The sequence below is a fragment of the Patella vulgata genome, chromosome 1 (assembly GCF_932274485.2).
Source record: "Patella vulgata chromosome 1, xgPatVulg1.2, whole genome shotgun sequence".
Taxonomy (NCBI): Eukaryota; Metazoa; Mollusca; class Gastropoda; family Patellidae; genus Patella; species Patella vulgata.
The window spans coordinates 78,534,259-78,555,602 of NC_065879.2; the positions used below are offsets into that span (position 1 = coordinate 78,534,259).

At 37.4% G+C, this 21,344-nt stretch overlaps 1 long non-coding RNA gene across 1 annotated transcript; it reads right to left on the bottom strand.

Annotated features, from left to right (window-relative positions):
* Window positions 1–4,649: 4,649 nt before the first annotated feature.
* Window positions 4,650–7,934, bottom strand: LOC126811244 (uncharacterized). The gene is made up of 4 exons (XR_007675449.2): window positions 7,673–7,934; window positions 6,613–6,657; window positions 5,932–6,108; window positions 4,650–4,817 (listed from the first exon to the last, which is right to left on the bottom strand). It is a non-coding gene; the product is annotated as an uncharacterized LOC126811244 (long non-coding RNA).
* Between the last annotated feature and the right edge of the window lie 13,410 nt (window positions 7,935–21,344).

Below are 21,344 nucleotides of genomic sequence, written 5' to 3' on the forward strand. Positions count from 1 at the left end.
AGTATAGGAGCAGAACAGTAGTACGTTAAACCCCATTTCATTTCATTTCATTTCAGATAAGAACACGAAAGAAAAATAGAAAAAGTATAGAATGAATAAAAACAAGGGAATGTACGGACTGTTTCTATTTTCCTCGTGTTCTCTTATCTAATGACATTCGGTTATTTTTTGACGTGCACGTAAAAGACCCCTTGGCAGTTGAAATTCGATATAAGAGTAGACTGTAGTGCCGCTGTCCGGGCAAAATTTCCCCCATTGTACACTGTATGACGTATGCCCGTCTTCATTATCCCAGCCGGAGCAGAACAGTAAGACGTTAAACCCCATTTCATTTTACTTTGAGTGCACATGTTTTATTGAATACATTTCTTTACAATCTGATTGGTCACAAATGTAACATCAAGACCAATGTGTAACTTTTAGCACCACTTAACGCACAAATAATATTAAAAATTATTACGCTTGACAAAACAGAGTTCGATTTTAGAATGATAAACTGTATTTATTGTGAAAAAAATGGAAACCGTGGGAAAGAATTTAATTTAAGATACAGAAATATTTATAGTGTTAGTCAACATAATATGTATACACGAAATTACAACGAAATATGCAACGAAATTACAAGTAAATCTATCTCAGTACATGACCTATATATTTACATATTAATATATTTAACAATGCACCTTTAAAGGGACAATAACACTCTTGCTGGCTTGACAGCTCCAGAAAATAAAAAATAGCCTTATTCTAAGTACTAGATGTGTTAGTGTCTTACCTGTTGTGTAAATTATCCATTAAATCCTATTTTACCTGTCCAGAGGGTTCAAAAATATGTTTAAATCCAAGTCACATTTGAAAAGCTTTACGTCAGGCTTTTCAAATCATATAGTTGAATTTTTCCATTTTTTTAAATTAGGTGTGTTAAGATGAAATTTGTATCATCAATTAATTGGAATATTCTAAAATAGTACAATTTGTTGACCAGAATAAAGATTGGGACATATTATTCAGTTACAACAAGAGTGGTATTGAGCCTTTAAACTACTGAAAATGTTTTAGGAATTAAACATACATTATAGCTAAATCTGGCTATTGCAGGTCTTTCTTTAGGCCTGAAATATTATCTAAATTATTAATTAGACATTAATTAACTTATCCAGGCCATAATCAGCCCGCGATGTTTATTGGATTAGGTTCCGATTTCCTGCTCTACTTCTATTCATAATTTAATCATGAAATGGATAATAGAGACTATGTATTTCTGTCGTGCTGACTTTAGTAATGATGATTTAGACTTGGCCGGAAATTCAATCGCTAAAATCCCGGTTCAGAGTCGATCAATTTGACTGAAATAATTTTCAGCAAATTCCCTTTACATTATCTAGTTTTTAACTATTATAGTGAGAACCGCCAGCTCTTTATCTAATCTCCCATAATGTATCTATAACATACAGAAAATATTTTATCACGTAGTGTTTAGAATTGATATAAATTTACATTAACATATAAGACACCTTTAAAATAATGCAAGGTACTTCACTATATCGTCACCAAAAGTGTGTACTAAAAATGTGTACAACTAGTATTTACATACAAATATAACAAAACACATTTAAAATACTGAAAATGTCTAAATCATTTACCAACTAGAGTTAAAATATAAACCAACATGTGTCAAAAAGTCAAATATTTTCATTAGCAGATATATAGCAACATATCTTTAAAATACTGAAAATTCTTTACCAACTAGTGTTAAAGATACATTCCCGCGTACAAACTGTGTGATTTGATGATTTATTTGGACTAAAAACACATTCAAACTAATTGATTTATCATAATTTTGCTTCAATTCCTTCTCAAAACATTGTAATTGGCCAGGAATACTTAAAATAGTTATAACTAGTATTTACATAAAAATATAACAAAACACTATTAAAATATAAGTCAACATATTTACCAACTGGAACTTGTAAGAGTCAAAATATTTACCAAATATTAAGAGTTAAAATATTTACCAACTAGTAAGAGTTAAAATATTTACCAACTAATAAGAGATAAAATATTTATCAACTAGTTAGAGTCAAAATATTTACCAACTAAGTAAGATTTAAAAATTTTACCAACTAGTAAGAGTTAAAATATCTACCAACTATAAGTATGAGTTAAAATATTTACCAACTATAAGTAAGGGTTACATTATTTTCCAACTAGTAACAGTTAAAATATTTACCAACAACAGTTAAGATATTTACCAACTAGTAACAGTTACATAGACATATATAACAAGACACCTTTAAAATACTGCGTGTTCATAATGAACGCTCTCCTCATGTCCACTTGTATTCTCATCACCAATAGTTGGTCGATTTTGATCTGATTTAGCACTGTTGTCATTTTTTTGTCTTTTGTCTTACAAGCCTGTGAATTAAAACATGGTATATTCTTTTTGATTGGCCATATCGACAAAATATATTTTTAAATATTTAAACGGGAGAGAGAGAGAAATGGGGTTTAACGTCCACTCGACACAAACTAGGTCATTTCGGGACTAACATATGGTTTAATTTTATTTACATAATTCGCTTGCGCGTAGGGGTCTTTAGCAGTGGGAGGAAACCGGAGAAAACCCACGAGGTTGGACAGGCGACCCTACTCCTTGCCACGTACAACCGGGGATTCGAAACCACGCCAGTCGACTCAATGACAGACTTTATGATACAGCGCGCGCACGCTAACCATTCAGCCATCCAACCCCCCATATTTAAACGGGATGTTTGTATAATTATTAGAAATAACGTCGTACTATGAGACAAATTTCGAATTCCTACTGTCAAGGATTCTTCTACGTGCACGCCAATGTGTACACGTGACCTCGTTTTTTTTCGAAACATCTGAAGAATTAGACACTAGACTAACTCGTCCCCACCCCAACCCCTGCCAAATGGAAACACGTCAGAAAATCCCGAGAAACTTTCTCGGCCAACAAAGTAAGCGAAACCGACACCTCCATATAGATACATTAATACGGTCTACTTACAAACTCACGTTACATTTAAATCAGTGAATATGAGTGTTACTGTCAGTCAGCATGGGTATTATACATCGGTTTTCTTCATGGGTGTTCTATAATGGCATTCTAAATGAGTACACCTTAATGCGGAAGTGGTTCCCTTGAGGACGCGAGCATTGGGTTTTCTAGAATTTCTATTCTGGTAATCTACATGGGTGTATAAGATAGCTAGGTTATCAAATAAGGGGTGCAGAACGTTTTATTTTTAGATTAACATTCCTGTAATATTCGTTGTTATGATAAACAGGCTCTAAATTAAGCCAAATCATTAGTTAGGCTAGACTTGATCCAAATTTAACTATTATGTTGTTATATGTATTTGAAATTTAGAATAATATACATGTAATGTATCTACCTTACCATAATATAGCAAATGTAGAATATATAATTTATATATCTTACCATATTATTACAAATATAGAATATATAATTTATATATCTTACCATATTATAACAAATACAGAATATATAATTTATATATCTTACCATATTATAACAAATAAAGAATATATAATTTATACATCTTATACCATATTATAACAAATACAGAATATGTAACTTATATATCTTACCATATTATAACAAATATAGAATATATAATTCATATGTCATACCATATCATAACAAATATAGAATATGTAACCTATAGGTCTAGCCATATCATAACAAATATAGAATATGTCTTACGTACCATATTATAACAAATATAATGATGACTATCAAACCAACACTAATAAAACTCCACATTAATATGTTCCCATATTCCACTGTAAAATATGATGGCTTAATATTAGTATATACGCTTACCTTAGATACGTAAGTAACTAGTTAAAGATGCAACATAATTGGAGATTTATTCGTGTAAATAATAATGTTACATAAATATGTTAACAGTCTGATCTTAAAAGCTATGTGTTTGTTTCGAACAAAGTTGATTTGTTTTCAAATTAATATACCGGTAATAAATGACAGGATGTTTTGAAGTTACATCTGTCACCAACAAACACTATATTTATGGCCCATCTAGGGTCAAGGCCAATATGATTACATATCCATATTTGGCTAATTCTTTAGGCTTAATTAACCAATCACGTAATTAAGACGAGATGTGGGGAAATATGAAAGACCAAAACCAGTTTTGGCAACAACTGTCTGACCCGGCAGAGGAAGAAAGGTGTTCTGCTCTGTGACGACTTGAGGTTTACCCCAAAACCCAACGAATGGAGTCCATAAGTGATCTTCCATAGGGCTAAAGCTAGTCGGACATATCTACGTAAAGGGATACCGGCGTTTCTTGTTCTTTGGAAAGCCAATGGCGCGACAACACCTGGCCTGGTGAATGTTTGCTTTAAACGGCCTTAGTCAGGCAGTTTTATTGTGAGGTTTTCAGTATGGGCGAAGCCTACATCATTATTTTCCCCTGGATTTGTTGTTTATCGCATTTATGTTCAGGATATCGGAATGGAGTTAGCCTATGTAAAACACCCCTCTGAAATATCTGAACCTCTGGGAGCTACAGACGTTATGTTCTGACTAGCAACAAGCATGGTTCCGTAATGATGTAATGACAAACCAGTGCACTCTTTCAGTTGATTACACTCCTTGATCTGTGTGATAATAACAGGGCAATTAGTTTTACCAGTCGGTGTGGGACTATCACACTTCAATGTCCTGGTCTTGCTGCCCCCACCACACGAAACAGAGCAGGCACTGTATTTAGACCAATTACCCCATCCACCACCCATCACTGCAATATTGAATTAAAACAAAAGCAAGTGTTATTTATTATAAGGTCAATGACCTAGCTCATCCACAGATCAACAAATTATAAAGAGATAGTATAAGCTACAGATCAACGTTAAGAGAGGGAGAGAGAGAGAGAGAGAGAGAGAGAGAGAGTATTTAACGCCCACTCGACACAAACTAGGTCATTTCGAGACTAACATATTGTTCAAGTTTATTTCAATAATTCGCTTGCGCGTAGGGGTCTTTAACAGTGGGAGGAAATCGGAGAACCCGGAGAAAACCCACGAGGCTGGACAGGCGACCCCACTCCGTGTGATGTACAACCGAGGAATCGAAACCGTGCCAGTTGACTCAATAACAGACCTTATGACACAACGCGCACGCGCTAACCTTTCGACCATCCAACCACACTAATAAAGATGGATTTAATGGTTATGAGAACCCTGCACGTAATAAAACAATGAAATTTTTAAAGTTAAAATTGATGATGAGTGCTTAGTTGATTTGGTATTATACAGAATTTATTGAATTGGATTAATGACGCGTGAATTATTAAAGATACATTATGGGAGATTAGACAAAGGGCTGGCAGTTCTCACTACAATAGTTAAAAACTAGATAATGTAAAGGGAATTTGCTGAAATTTTCAGTCAAATTCATCTACTCTGAACCGAGAATTTAGCGATTGAATTTTGGTCCTAGCCTCGATCATCATTACTAAAGTCGGTACTATAAAGAAAATATAGTCTCGGATCCTAATCCAGTAAATATCGCAGGCTAGCGGTGACATCGAGAGTTGATTATGGTCTGGATAAGTTAATTAATGTCTAATTAATAATTTAGATAACATTTCAGGCCTAAATAAAGACCTGCAATAGGCACATTTAGCGCTTGCATAATGTATCTTTAATGATGACGTAAACTATTCTGAGTTATTATTGACTGCAGGTTAGAAATAATAACTACTGTTAGATTAAAGAGACAGAAAAATACGCGTTATGGGTTTACCAGAATTATCAAATAATAAGAAGATGACCTAGAACACAAAGGTTGAATTGCATTACACTAATAAAACAATGCATCAAAGATGAGTCAATAATGATGTAATTACAAACCAATGCACTCCTGTAGTTGAACACACTCCTCGGTCTGTGTAGGAATACCAGAACAGTTTGCTCCACCATTAGCTGGTGCTGGATAGTCACACCTCCTTTTCCTGGTCTTGACACCTCTACCGCATGAAACAGAGCAGAAACTATATTCAGACCAATTACTCCAAGCACCATCTATCACTGTAATAATAAGTTAAAGATACATTATGGGAGATTAGATAAAGGGCTGACAGCTCTCGCTATAATAGCTAAAGACTAGATAATATAAAGGAAATTTTCTGAAAATTTCAGCCAAATTGATCCACTCTGATCAGAGAAAAAAATAGTCTCGATTATTCATTTCATGATTTAATCATGAATGAAGGTTGAGCAGCAAATCTGATCCTAATCCAGTCAATATCACAGGCTAGCGATGCCATCGAGGGTTGATTATGGTCTGGATAAATTATGTCTAATTAATAATTTAGATAACATTTCAGATCTAAAGAAACATCTGCAATAGGCAGATTCAGCTCTTGCAAAATGTATGTTTAAAGCGGTGTTGTCCGATCAAAAATATGATTCGTGTCAAATATAATGCACGAATTGCCAAACGCAGCCCGACTGTCAAGATATTGTATGAGCAAGAAACATACAATGCACATATAAGCCTATCAACATTCCATAAAAACAATATATACTCACCTGCTTTATCACAATCACAAGACGCTTTCAATTGTTTGCCCGGATCTACAAATACAGAACAAATGTTTATGTGACAAAGAGTGATAACTGGACCTCTTTCGGCCTGACATAATGTGAAACATTGTCTTTGATCGTCATTCGAAGGATACATTATATTGCCATACTGTTTTTTCAAAATTACGAACTAACCACGCAGAATGGTTTGAAATGAAATGAAATGAAATGGGGATGAACGTCCAACTGTTTTGCTCCGAACTGGGCTATTGAAGATGGGCATACGCCATACAGTGTGCTATGAGGGACATTTTGCCCGGACAGCGGCACTACGGCCTACTCTTATATCGAATTCTAACTATCAAGGGATATTGTACGTGCACGCCAATGTGTACACGTAACCTCTGATTTTGTCTCATCCGAATGACTAGACAGCTGTCCTTGCCAGGCCCTCCGTCCTGCATCTCTGACAAGGGGGAACCACGCCGGAAAATCTGGGTGTGTGTGAGTTAGTTGTATTTTACGTCCGCTTCCAACGAGGTGATATCGCAGACAAAAAAATCTGGGTGAACTTTTTCGACCAATGTAGGGATCGAACAATCGACCTCCAGACTAGCGAGCCAGCGTCTTGCCCACTTAGCCACCGTGATCCCCAGGATGGTTTGAAATAGGAAATAGCAATCGTGTTATGGATACAAACTATGGATACAATTATGGTCTGTCAATGAGTCAAGTTGCGTGGTTTCGACTCCCCGCTTATACGTGACAAGGAGTAGGATCGTCTATGCTTCCCGGTGGGTTTTCGCGCGGTCCTCTGGTTTCCCCCTACAGCCAAAGACCCCTTAAGCGCAAGAGAATTATTTAAATAAAATTGAACCATATGTCGAGTGGACGTCACCCCCACCTCCTGTCTCTCTCCCCCCCCCCACTCTCCCTCTCCATGGCGTATGTATACTGCATGGTGTATGTCCGCATTAATTTTAGACCATCAATGCAGACGAGTAGGTCGTTTATCCCTATCTCATTTAATAGTTAATTCTATTGGAGATATATATAAAAGTCCTACCGTGAAAGTCAATCCAGATTAAATCATCATAGCTGGGGGTCATGTTGTTAAACACAATCTTATACTTTTTTTTAATTTTCGTAGCATTTTGGCGTGGAATAAATACACCATCATCGCGGCATTTATATAAAGGTTTGTCGTCACCCGTTACTGTTAGTCCGGTACACGATTCACTACTCAGGTAGATGTATTGGATTGTCATATACATTTTTTGGGTTAAATCACAGGAACATGTTAAATCTTTAACTGGCGAATCTTTACCGCGAAAATACAGGGCCATCCAAGCCATGATTGATAATGAACCAGTTGTTATTATATTATAGAAATCAGTCTCTGTAAAACATATTGAAGAAATGAATAACATCTATTATAACATCTGTAAATAACATCTATTATATATCATGAACTATACCAGATGTCCTGGTGTTATAGATATCAGTCTCTGTAAATAACATCTATTATAGATCATGAACTATACCAGATGTCATGGTGTTATAGATATCAGTCTCTGTAAATAATAACTATTATAGATCATGAACTATACCAGATGTCATGGTGTTATAGATATCAGTCTCTGTAAATAACATCTATTATAGATCATGAACTATACCAGTTGTCATGGTGTTGTAGATATCAGTCTCTGTAACACACGTTGAAGAAATAAATAAGAACTATTATAGATCGTGAACTGCACCAGTTGTCATGGTGTTATAGGTATCAGACTTTGTAACACGTTAAATAAATAACAGAGAGATAGAGAAATGGTATTTATCGTCCACTCAACACAAACTAAGCCAATTCGGAACTAACTTTTCAATAACGCAGGGTCTCTAGCACTCAGAGGAACTTGGAGGACCCGGCGAAAACACACGATCTTGAACAGGCGATCCAATTCCTTTTCACGTTTAAGCGGGACATCGAAATGTTTGTCCCGAAATGACCTAGTTTGTGTCAAGAGGTCGTTAAACCTTAGTTCTTCTTTTCTATACCCCAGTGCTCCAGGTTCAGTAAAGATGTTCAGGGCCCTTATTCACGAAAACTAAGATACAATCGAAATTTTAAGAAATACTGCAATTCGATTGGCTGACCAGTAAAAGCAATTTGCATATATCCAATGAAGTTGCAGTATTTCTTAAAATTTCGGCGGTAACTTAGTTTAAGTTTTCGTGAATAAGGGCCCTGACAAAATATTTCTAGATTAGCGATGGAAGTGAAGATTGGGATTCTTAAATATCGTTAGCGGTAGGTCACGCATTGCTCGTGCTTCTAGACTCGGGGTCTATTTTAGTTCGATTATTCCGGCCTGTAATAGGACAGCATATATATTCGTTACACTCATTTGAACTCTTTGTAAGCTGGTGCAAAATCTTTAAAATACCAACCATTATGTCTAAAACTGAGCTATCGGCGCCTTTTTAATTGTTTTATTCTTCTATAGTGTTCAAGACAATATATAATTTCTCTTCAAACAAAACTAACAAAATATAAATCTGTATGGCGAATTGGGAGGGGGCAAATGCTTACTGCGTGCGCGATGTATCGTAGGGTATGTCATTGAGTCAAGTGGCGTGGTTTCGATTCCTCGGCTGTACGTGACAGGGAGTAGGGTTGCCTGTCCAGCCTCTTGGGTTTTCTCCGGGTCCTCCGGTTTCCTCCCACTGCTAAAGACCCCTACGCGCTAGCGAATTTTTGATATAAAATTGAACCATATGTTAGTCCCAAAATGACCTAGTTTGTGTAGATTGGACGTTAAACTCTCTCTCTCTCTCTGTACGCGATAAGGAGTAGGGTCGATCGCCTGTCTAACCTCGTGGGTTTTCTCTCGGTTCTCCGACATTCTCCCCGTTCTCCGGTTTTCTACCAGTGTGCAAATGCGAATCATTGAAATAGATAAAACTGGACCATATGTTAGTCCAGAAAATACCCCCCTCTCTCTCTCTCTCTCTCTCTCTCTGGTATTGTGTGTAATACAAATAAAGTCTACTTACTATGTGCACAAAAATAACCATACTCTACATAATGGTAACCAGTATTGCGATTATAAGGGGATGTGAAGGTACAAGCGGGTTCGAAAGCACAGGCTTTATAGAAAGCTAAACTGTCCTGCCTACTGAAAGGTTCCTTTGTATCACTACTATAAGTGGCACAGCATTGATGTGTTCTACATTCACGTAAGTCTAAAGCATATGGGCACTTAGGAACTTTTGGATTACTATAGTAATACAGGTATTCTATTCCAATATGAAATTGTTTCATTCCAGGAGATAAACCATCCATATCATTACAATCAATAGTATGCGTAGAACATGGCGAGTTTTTCGGTTGATAACACCCCGATTCTTGTGTCTTTACTGTAATGAAACAATTAGAATATGATTAGAATGTTAACAGCCATATACAGCACGTGATCCTTTCACCGTTATTTACTATAATAAACAGCTATATACAGCAAGTGATACCATCACCGTTATTTACTATAATAAACCATAGAACTAATTTAGTTCTATGAAGAAACTAATAGGATTATGATTAGAATGTTAACAGCCATATACAGCACATGATACCATCGCCGTTATTTACTATAATAAACCATAGAACTAATTTAGTTCCATAAAGAAACCAATAGGATTATGATTAGAATGTTAACAGCCATATACAGCACATGATACCATCGCCGTTATTTACTATAATAAACCATAGAACTAATTTAGTTCTATGAAGAAACCAATAGGAATATGATTGACTATGGAATAATTTGTTTTGTAATTCATTTTAATTTAAGATTCAATTTCTCATAACAGCAATTTTAATACCCTCTAACATCGTGTGCAGTCCAATTGATTAGAGATACATTTTCGTCAAAAGAGTACTGTGGTTCTAATTTCCCCGAGTAAAAAAGTACAGGGGTAAAAAGATGTGTTTATGCAAATTGTACCATAAAAGTCAAACATGATTGAAAAGCGATTTGTAAATGACGAATATATCGACAATTGACTGGCATCATTTGTATTTCTGTACTTATAGAGAATAGTTTGGGATATCAAGTATTACGGGGTTATCCAAATTACCGGTAAATGCGTTAATTGCTTAGGTCTTCTTCAGTTGTCACGGGGCCTGTTTAAACAATGACACCTTAAATGGGTCAACGGGATGATACGGCATTTTAAATTCACCTTAAAATATTCCAATCACAAATGTCTAATCTATAACAACGCAAGACGATAATTCGGTGATTATGATTATGCCAGTAAAATGTTAATGGGACCGATACACTTGTCAACTGGTGGTGTGTATTGTATAGATAATGTATATAGTATGTGTAGTGCCTGTGACGTCACCAGCCAATCAACCAGATTAAGGTTGTAATTGAAAATTTGAAAACCGTTTTTTGGCTTTCGGATACTTAAACCTCAATAGCTGAATTAATTTTAATCAGATTGGTTTGAACTTGCCGTAAAATGGATATAGTAACCATTGGCTATAAGTACATTCAATTAAGATTTTTAATCTTATGTGGTCTTTAACGGCAACATTAAGCACGTAATACCACCGCCGTTACTCTCATATAGGCTACGTGATACCACCACCATTACTAGAATAAACCAATAAGAATATGGACACAGCTCACCAAATATTTCTACGCCGGGCGAAATTTATTTTTAGTCTTTCTCTCTCTTTCCCTTTCCGCCCTTTTGCATGGCGATTAGAATCGAAGAAAATGGTTTGAAAATACATTTTCTGAGATGTTTTGGTGAATATTCATGATTTTGAGGCGGAAGGATACAAGAGTTGAGATGTTGGTTAGGTGGAAATGTGGGGCCGAAAATTGCCCCATGTTGCCCCATCTGTGGTAGAAAGCGTTCTACCCACCGAAAATATGGGAAAAAGTTAGAGCTGGTCTAAGAGACGAGAATAAACATTAAAGTCAATGGGGAAATCATTAGTGATCTGTGGCCATATGATAAGAATATGCTAAAGATCATATAGACCACGTGATATAATAAGAGTGTGATTAGAATATGTTAACAATCATAGACCACGTGATACCACCACCATTATTATAATAATCCAATAAGAATGATTAGAATATGTTAATAGCCATATTGACCGCGTGATACACCTCTATTACTATAATATAGACCACTATAAAATAATATGAGTGACATTAGATTATGTTAACTTACCACGCGATACCCCCCTCCCTTTTCAGTGCCTAACGAGAGACAACGTATAGTCGTTCGGATGGGTAGAAAAACCGAGGTCCCGTGAACACATTGATGTGCAAGTACAATACCATTTGGCAGTTGAAATTCGTTACAAGAGCAGGCAGTAGTGTCGCTGTCCTGGCAAAATTTCGTTCATAACACACTGTATGGCATATGCCCGTCCTCATTAGCTCAGTCGGAGCAGAACATTAGGGCTCTAAAACCCCTTTCATTTCATTTACCACCCCATTACTATAATACACCAATAAGAATATATGTTTAGAATATGGAAAGAATGGTAGTTAATTGTCTAACTTGTCAACATTACAGCGAAAACAGCACAATAGGATACTACCAAAACATCGGCAAATTGTCGTTGAACTAGTTTAAAATGGATGGGGATCAGCGACATTTAGATAAATTATCGTGTTATATTGTCTTATAATTACATATCAGTGATCTTTAGATAAACTATCGTGTTATATTGTCTTATAATTACAGATCAGTTACTGTCGTGTTATATCGTCTTATAATTACAGATCAGTGCCCTTGATGACCTGGCGCCTGGTACGTTCGGGCATTTTTATGCGCGAACTCTTAGGGTTTTTTTACTGGCATGCGCACAGGTACTATTTCTTTTTCTTTTAACAAGTACCCAAATCGGAGATTTCGTGCGGAGGTAGTTCGGAGGTAAACAGTCTGTGAAGTACAACACTTGCCACTATACCTGTGTATCGCTAATTATAAACCGAATGTGTGAAGACAGTTCATACATATCACTCAAAAAATTTTCAGTACAAACTCAGTTGATTCACGCTCGATTTGCTACTAAACAAACCCATCGGTTTATTTTCTCAACAGTGTGACCCGAAGTGACCGCGGATTTATTGACCTTGTATGAACTTATCCATAGCTATATCCTTACACCGAGAGAAATTATCTAGTCTCGATGAAAAGAACCATGGTCATCTGGTAGAAAATTACTTTTGTATTTTTTGGAACGGAAAACAGTGCTTTTAGAAGTAAACTAACCTGCCGCACATGAGGAAGTCATTGTACTAATAATAAAAGGCGAGACCTCTTTTTGCGGCGCAGGCTTATCACTGAGTAGTATACCGTCCACAAACAATAATATAGGAAGCTTAGTGACGAGTGTAGTAAGTAGGCTATAGACTATAAGTTTGAGTCGAGATTACTCGCTTTCAGTTTACTCTGTTTTTGCGATAACCAATTATGTGAGAAATACCATACTGACATTCGGTTTTTAAAAGTTGTACGCCAACTAAATGCGTTTGTTAGATACTGACAGAGCAGCCCCGAGTCGAACAATCGCCGCCCGAGCTGTCTTCGTCAGCTAGTTTCACAATATCGTGCAATAGGTGTATTAATGTGATTTTTAGGTTTAACCCCGCAAACAATGCCAAAATAGTGTTTTCACTGCTTACAGAAAACTGAAATTTAAACAAAAATTTTTTTATGAGGGTGACCCTCCCACACACTCCCTATCGAGCTGCCGCTCGGTCTGCGCAGCCTCATGCCTGGCACATACTGTCAACATTGTATATTTTTCCGTTTCCGCCCTTCCCCCCCCCCCCCACAATTTTCACGGCTACGTTGCGACGGTACCAGCATACCCAGTTGTTGACACCCATTACATCACTCCTGTCTAACAAATCATAAAGCTGTGGTGTTACGGTGGCGGCATAGTATTTCACCGTAACACCACAGCCACTCTAACCATTTATAATACATCTAACTATCCCTTTACAGCACTTCACTCCCTACACATTTCCCCTCGTCCTACTTTCCCAAACGTCAACAACACATCTCATACATCCAGTTCGCTGATTAACCCTTGTACCACGTCTACTGGATGACCTGGCGCCTGGTACGTTCGGGCATTTTTATGCGCGAACTCTTAGGTTTTTTTTACTGGCATGCGCACAGGTACTATTTCTTTTTCTTTTAACAAGTACCCAAATCGGGGATTTCGTGCGGAGGTAGTTCGGAGGTAAACAGTCTGTGAAGTACAACACTTGCCACTGTACCTGTGTATCGCTAATTATAAACCGAATGTGTGAAGACAGTTCATACATATCACTCAAAAATTTTTCAGTACAAACTCAGTTGATTCACGCTCGATTTGCTACTAAACAAACCCATCGGTTTATTTTCTCAACAGTGTGACCCGAAGTGACCGCGGATTTATTGACCTTGTATGAACTTATCCATAGCTATATCCTTACACCGAGAGAAATTATCTAGTCTCGGTGAAAAGAACCATGGTCATCTGGTAGAAAATTACTTTTGTATTTTTTGGAACGGAAAACAGTGTTTTTAGAAGCAAACTAACCTGCCGCACATGAGGAAGTCATTATACTAATAATAAAAGGCGAGACCTCTTTTTGCGGCGCAGGCTTATCACTGAGTAGTAAACCGTCCACAAACAATAATATAGGAAGCCTAGTGACAAGTGTAGTAAGTAGGCTATAGACTATAGGTTTGAGTCGAGATCACTCGCTTTCAGTTTACTCTGTTTTTGCGATAACCAATTATGTGAGAAATACCATACTGACATTCGGTTTTTAAAAGTTGTACGCGAACTAAATGCGTTTGTTAGATACTGACAGAGCAGCCCCGAGTCGAACAATCGCCACCCGAGCTGTCTTCGTCAGCTAGTTTCACAATATCGTGCAATAGGTGTATTAATATGATTTTTAGGTTTAACCCCGCAAACAATGCCAAAATAGTGTTTTCACTGCTTACAGAAAACTGAAATTTAAAAAAAAAAAATTTTTATGAGGGTGACCCTCCCACACCCTCCCTATCGAGCTGCCGCTCGGTCTGCGCAGCCTCATGCCTGGCACATACTGTCAACATTGTATATTTTTCCGTTTCCGCCCTCCCCCCCCCCCCCCAATATATATTTCACGGCTACGTTGCGACGGTACCAGCATACCCAGTTGTTGACACCCATTACATCACTCCTGTCTAACAAATCATAAAGCTGTGGTGTTACGGTGGCGGCATAGTATTTCACCGTAACACCACAGCCACTCTAACCATTCATAATACATCTAACTATCCCTTTACAGCACTTCACTCCCTACACATTTCCCCTCGTCCTACTTTCCCAAACGTCAACAACACATCTCATACATCCAGTTCGCTGATTAACCCTTGTACCACGTCTACTGGATAAAATATTGTGTTATATTGTCTTATATTTACGGATCTAATACGGCTGCTAACATTCAAAGTGCTGTAAGTCATAACAAGTTTCCAGGGCGAATGCTAAATTATATTTATCATCATCATACGGCATCAATATCGGGTCATCGCTTGAAAATATGCGTATTATTTTCTATATCATAAATTAAACAAGTATTATGAAAGCTTTAGATAAAGGCTGTCAATTCTAGCTTTAATAGTTAACAAATAGATAGAAAGGTAATATTATATTGAACATTTCAGTAAAATTACTTCAATCTGAGCGGAGTTATCGTCGATTGCGGAACAGTGTAGTCAAGATTGCCATTGTTACCGTTGTTACGATAATAAACAATGCATCGATTATCCCTTTTAAAATCAAATCATTAATCGCAAATCCTATTTAAATCTGTTGAAAATTTAGACTATCCATGGTATCGAGAGTTTATTATGCTCTTGACAAGTTAATAAATGTGAAATTAATAATTTATATAAAATGTAAGACCTAAAGAAAACCCTTCAATAGACAGATTCAGCTCTTGAATAATTCCTCTTTAATATTGTAATACATAATTACCATACACAAAAGAAAATATAATTGTAATTAACATATATAATAATTTAAGATTGTAATACATAACGAATAATTAACATGCATATCCCATATGAAACTAATTGTAATAATTGAAAGGAAAATATAATTGTATTATTTTCTTTATAAGATGTCAGTATTGTTATATCTAACTAACATTTCTATATAAGATGTTTAAAATATTGTAATATATAACTAGCATTTTCTATATATACTATTCAAAAAAAGTAGGGGATATTTGATTTTTAAGTGTTATTAAAGTCACCTAATGAAACTGACGAAGAAACAAATGACAAAATGAAATGAAGTTCACATTCATCGATTTATTCCAAATGATCGTTAGACTAAGTAAGGCACAGACTGACCATTATAAGGGTAAAATGATACCCGGGGTCAAACAGCAAAGTTACCACAGCATCACAACCAAGTCAGTAACGGGTAAATACTCCTCTGTTTGCCAAACAAGCATTGATCCGACGTGGCATACTCCTAATGAGACGTCTAAGGTCATTTTGGTCCAGATTGTCCCATTCCTGTTCAAACGCAGCAGCAAGTTCTTGGACATTGGCAGGACGTTGTTGACGTTGACGTAACCTCTGTCCAAGAATGTCCCAGACATGCTCGACGGGGGGAGAGGTCGGGACTCAGTGCTGGCCAAGGTAATGTGGTGATGTTCTGTTGTTGGAGGTAACCTGTAACGATCCTGGCCCTGTGACATCTTGCGTTGTCATCCTGGAAGATGAAACGGCGGCCATGACGTCGTGCGAACAGCACAACATGGACTGCCAAGATGTTGTCCCGGTATTACTGGCCTGTAACACGCCCTGCAACAACATGTAAAGCCGTTCTTCCAGCAACAGTGATGCCTCCCCACACCATAACAGAACCACCCCCAAATCGATCATATCTGATGACGTTAACGTCTTGGAAGCGCTCGTTTCGACGACGCCACACCCTCCTACGTCTGTCCAAAAAATCAACAGTGAACCTTGACTCATCTGAAAACATCACATTGCTCCAGCGTCGATTATCCCAGTGTTGACGATCCCTACACCAACGACGTCTTGCCTGAATGTGATGATCTCTCAAACAAAGGATCACGCGAGGACGTCGGGCGCGAAGGCGACCCCTATGCAGTCGATTCCGAATCGTCTGGCCACTCACTCTCACACCAGTGTCTGTTTGAAGACGAGCGCTGATCTGATTTGCTGTGATGACACGATTTCTCAAGGCCAAGGTACGGATAAATCGATCCTGGGCTTGAGTTGTCGCCCTTGGTCGACCTGAGCGTGGTCTGTCCTGTACAGATTGTGTATCACGGTATCTGGACCATAGCCTGCTTATGACAGACTGAGAAACATTCATCGTCCGCGCCACAACCGCCTGTGTTGTGCCGATCTGTAGCATGCCAAGGGCACGTAACCTTTCATTTTGGGTAAGCCGACGCATATCAAAATTTGTTTTCTGGTCACTAAAACAATTAAACTGATGTTTCCACCCTGGAATTCAATGCCACAATGACTGTAACATTCAAAGTCAGAGTCGTGCAAATCTTGGGTTGGACCCCCATGATGATCCCAAGCATCACCTGCATTCCATGCGGTAGCTATTGGTGCGTTTGGGCGTCACATGTAACTGGAAATGTTTCTTCTGTTAGGTTCTATAGTGACTTTTTTCGTAGTCATTTGCATATTTTAGTATTATGCCCCCAAAATCAAATATCCCCTACTTTTTTTGAATAGTATAAGAAGGTAATATTGTAATATATAACTAACATTTTATATATAAGATGTTAATATTAGTCGAGAGGTTCAGTGCGGAGGGCAATACGTGCGGAGGGGGTGTCCATCAAATTGGCACAAAACGAGACCCAACTTTTTTATAGTAAAATTTCGCGTAGATTACGATGCCGAGTGGTAATCAGTCCGTCACTGGACAGTTTTCGAGATATTCGGGGCCATAGGTCAAATGAGTTCAATTGCACTGAAAGTGAATGCACAGCCATTCTTACATCATGAAAATAAATTGAAAATAATTGAAAGTAATCACCCTTTCAATTAAAATGTAAACTTGCTAAATTCACCTTTGTTCTTTGTGTCCCCGGACGTCAAAAGGTGAAATTTTAGCACTACGAACATTAAATTTTAAAGCAATAAATGCCAGCGTAAAATATAAAAACTAAAGCCAAACCTTTTCTAATTAATAATAGGAACATTTAAAATGTGTCTTTAGGTGGTCTTAGCGCCGAACTTTTACTTTGGAATGTCGAAAAAGATCTTGCATAACAGAACCAAAACACTTCAAAACACGCTCTTCCTATAAATTAGAACAGATTTCGCTTTAGTTTTTATATTTTACGCTCATATTTTATTGCTTTAAATCTTCCTAGTCTAAAAACGGAAAATTTCACCTTTTTACCTCCGGGGTCACTAAGATTAAAGGCGAATTTAGCAAGTTTACATTTTTATTGAAAGAGTGATTACTTTCGATCATTTTCAGCATATTTTCATGATACAAGAATGCAAATGACCTCATTTAACCTTTGACCCCGGATATCTCGAAAACGTCCCAACGGCAGTCTGATTACCACTCGGCATCGTATTCTACGCAAAATTTTACAATAGAAAAGTTGGGTCTGTTTTTGTGCCCATTTGATGGACACCCCGCGCACTGAGCCTCCTGTCTATATAAGAAGTAAATGTAATATATAACTAACATACCTGAATCCATTACCATCACCACAACTAGAGATGATTTCACGAACATCAACATGGTCACCATACTCTGAAGAAGAAATACTTAATTTACATGTTGATATCACCTAAGTCTTACATGGTATATTTTAGATAACACACGTTAGCATATTAAGAAATCCCGATTTCAGCCGTCGGTTTGGGGTGTGGGTATACCTGGGATCTCGGTTTTTCGTCCATTTCGAACGACTAGATGGTATACCTCGCCAGGCACTGCCGTGAAAAATCTCGTCCTAGCGAGAAGGCCAGCATCTTACTTACTGAACCCACATGTGAGGAAATTGAAATACATAAAGATCAAGAATAGAAAAAAAAATGTTGGTTTTGTTTGACACATTCATTATCACACGTTTTAGGGGATCACGTGGCTAAGTGGGTAAGACGCTGACTCGCTAGCCCGGAGGTCGGGTGTTCGATCCCTGCATTTGCCGAGAAAGTTCATCCAGATGTTCCAGCGTGGTTTCCCCTTGTCAGTGATGCAGGACGGAGGGTGACAAGGAGGTCCCGTGTACACATTGGCATGCACGTAAAAGATCCCTTGGCAGTTGGAATTTGATGTAAGAGTAGGCCGTAGTGCCGCTGTCCGGGAAAAAAATTCCCTCATAGCACACTGTATGGCGTATGCACGTCGTCATTAGCCCAGTTTAGGAGCAGAACAGTGGGACGTTAAAACCCATTTCATTTCATTTCATTTCACATTATTTAAATAATTACTAGATTATACTTACGTCGTTCTTATTAGCTGTGTTACAAGCAACTGTTTAGTGGTGTTCTAAATGTGACATTATATAGACGACAGAACCAATCAATATCGTGTGTAAAGTCATGTGATGTAATCTAAAAGGGATGTACATTGGTGGGAATTATATTTCTTCAATTGCCAACCTCGGTGGATTTGTATACAATGTAATCACGTAAACCTCAGATATTCCGACTTTTAGAAGAGAGAAGGAGAGAAATGAGTTTTAATGTCCACTTGACACAAACTAGGTCATTTCGGGACAAACACATTGTTCAGTTTTATTTCAATAATTCGCTTATTAAAACAATAAAGTGGCAATTGAAAAGAAATACTAGAAGAGCGTGACAAAACTCGGTACTTTTATTTTATTCAATCAGTATCAAATAATGTGTCGTTACGCGTGAAAACAATGATCAGGTTAGTCGTTTGATAAAACAAAAGATTAATTAACAGATAATCCCGGGTTGATTGTTATTTTTACATTTCTTTTTACCTGATCAGTGGGGGTCCAGTTAATTAACTACTACTCACGGGATTAGCGTTGGTGTTACAAAGAACGACAAGATGGTACCATTCAACAATGGCCGTTGAATGGGCGATGTTTTGTTGAATTTATTAGTAAGATTGTGACCGCTGGCCGCGTTAGAGGAGTGACCAAGGGTCATAACTCTATAATGGTTAATGGTGATTATTGAAATCTGGGGCCCGTTTCGTGAAATCTTAACTAAAATAAAAATCGAAATTTTAGTAACTGATTGGATAATATTAGATTGATTTTAGTGCTTAGCCAATCAAAAATGAAGTATCTACTACAATTTGGATTTTATCTTTAGTTAAGATTTCGAGAAACAGGGCCCGGGCTATTTGTCCTGTTTTCCTAATCTGAACAATGTATAATTCAACAAGGGTCGTAAGTCTAGAAGTAATCAACATAACGTGTTGACATTCGATGGGATTCTGAACACAGAATATCAATTTCAAACCGATCAGTTAATCACGTTTGCTAGAATATTCCTGAGGTTATAAAAAAGGTCATTAACTTTAGATTTGTTACCAGAAATCGCTGACATCCAAATGTGGGCATTCAATACGACACCATAAAAGATTTTGAAATTACTCAAACAATCCATATTAACAACTGCAGTTTAGTTGCTTGGATTTTGCCAAATGCGTATACGACTGCTTTGAATGTAGCAGATAAACAGGTTGAGAATATAAATGACACTAGTATGTCTTCACATGTTCACGTAACTAGTAGACTTAGTATCCATACGGATATTCTCTTGAATGCTGTATCTTTGATTAATAACTCGATTATGGGTGTAAACTGGACTTACGTGTCACTAGACGAGAATGGTGGGACACGAGACAAGATAATGGGGACACAAGAGAACAGGGCCTATTTTAACGTGCCTACAGGCACGGACGTGCCTCGAAATGAAAAATCCGTGCTTCAAGAATCTAAAATCCGTGCTTTGAAAAGATGATATGTATCATTGTGAATCTGAACAGATTACATGCGGAAATGTAGCAAGTGTGCCATTAGCAATCATTGTGATCACCAGCCGCTACGTTTGATTTAGTTTCAATTTCGTGTCTTGTATGTAAATGTCTAAACAAAAACGCTGTTGATGATGCAAGTAGTCAGCTGCAGGTTACAGTTAAGGTTCTTTGGACTGTCAATGATACTGATACGCAGCTATAAATACAAATCTGTCAATTATGTAAATTTGTATACGGCCACAGTTTGGCATTAATTTATGCCTTAAGTTTTGCTCGTTTATCAAAAGATCTTGGTTGATTTCGATTTTGGTGCAACTGCTTGGGTTATGGCTTTACATATATACAAAGCCTAACAAAGTGTGTCGAATTCGATTGGGAACATAATCAGCATTCCTCGACCTTCTGTGGAAGCGACAGAAGCTACAGTTTTAACCGTGTTTAATTTTCAAATTTGGTGTGAAGCTGATATTTTTGGCTTTCGTGACCTTCCGTTCTCGATTAACCAAACTTTTCCAAAAACCATGTGAACGCGATAAGGCCACAGGCTCATATTCGATGTGAGGCCTTGGAACAATGAGAGGGTGGGGCCCTATTGATTTTCCCTGTTCCTGTTTCTAAACTCGCGGACAAAATTGGTACTATGCCTAACGGAGGCACCATCATGGCC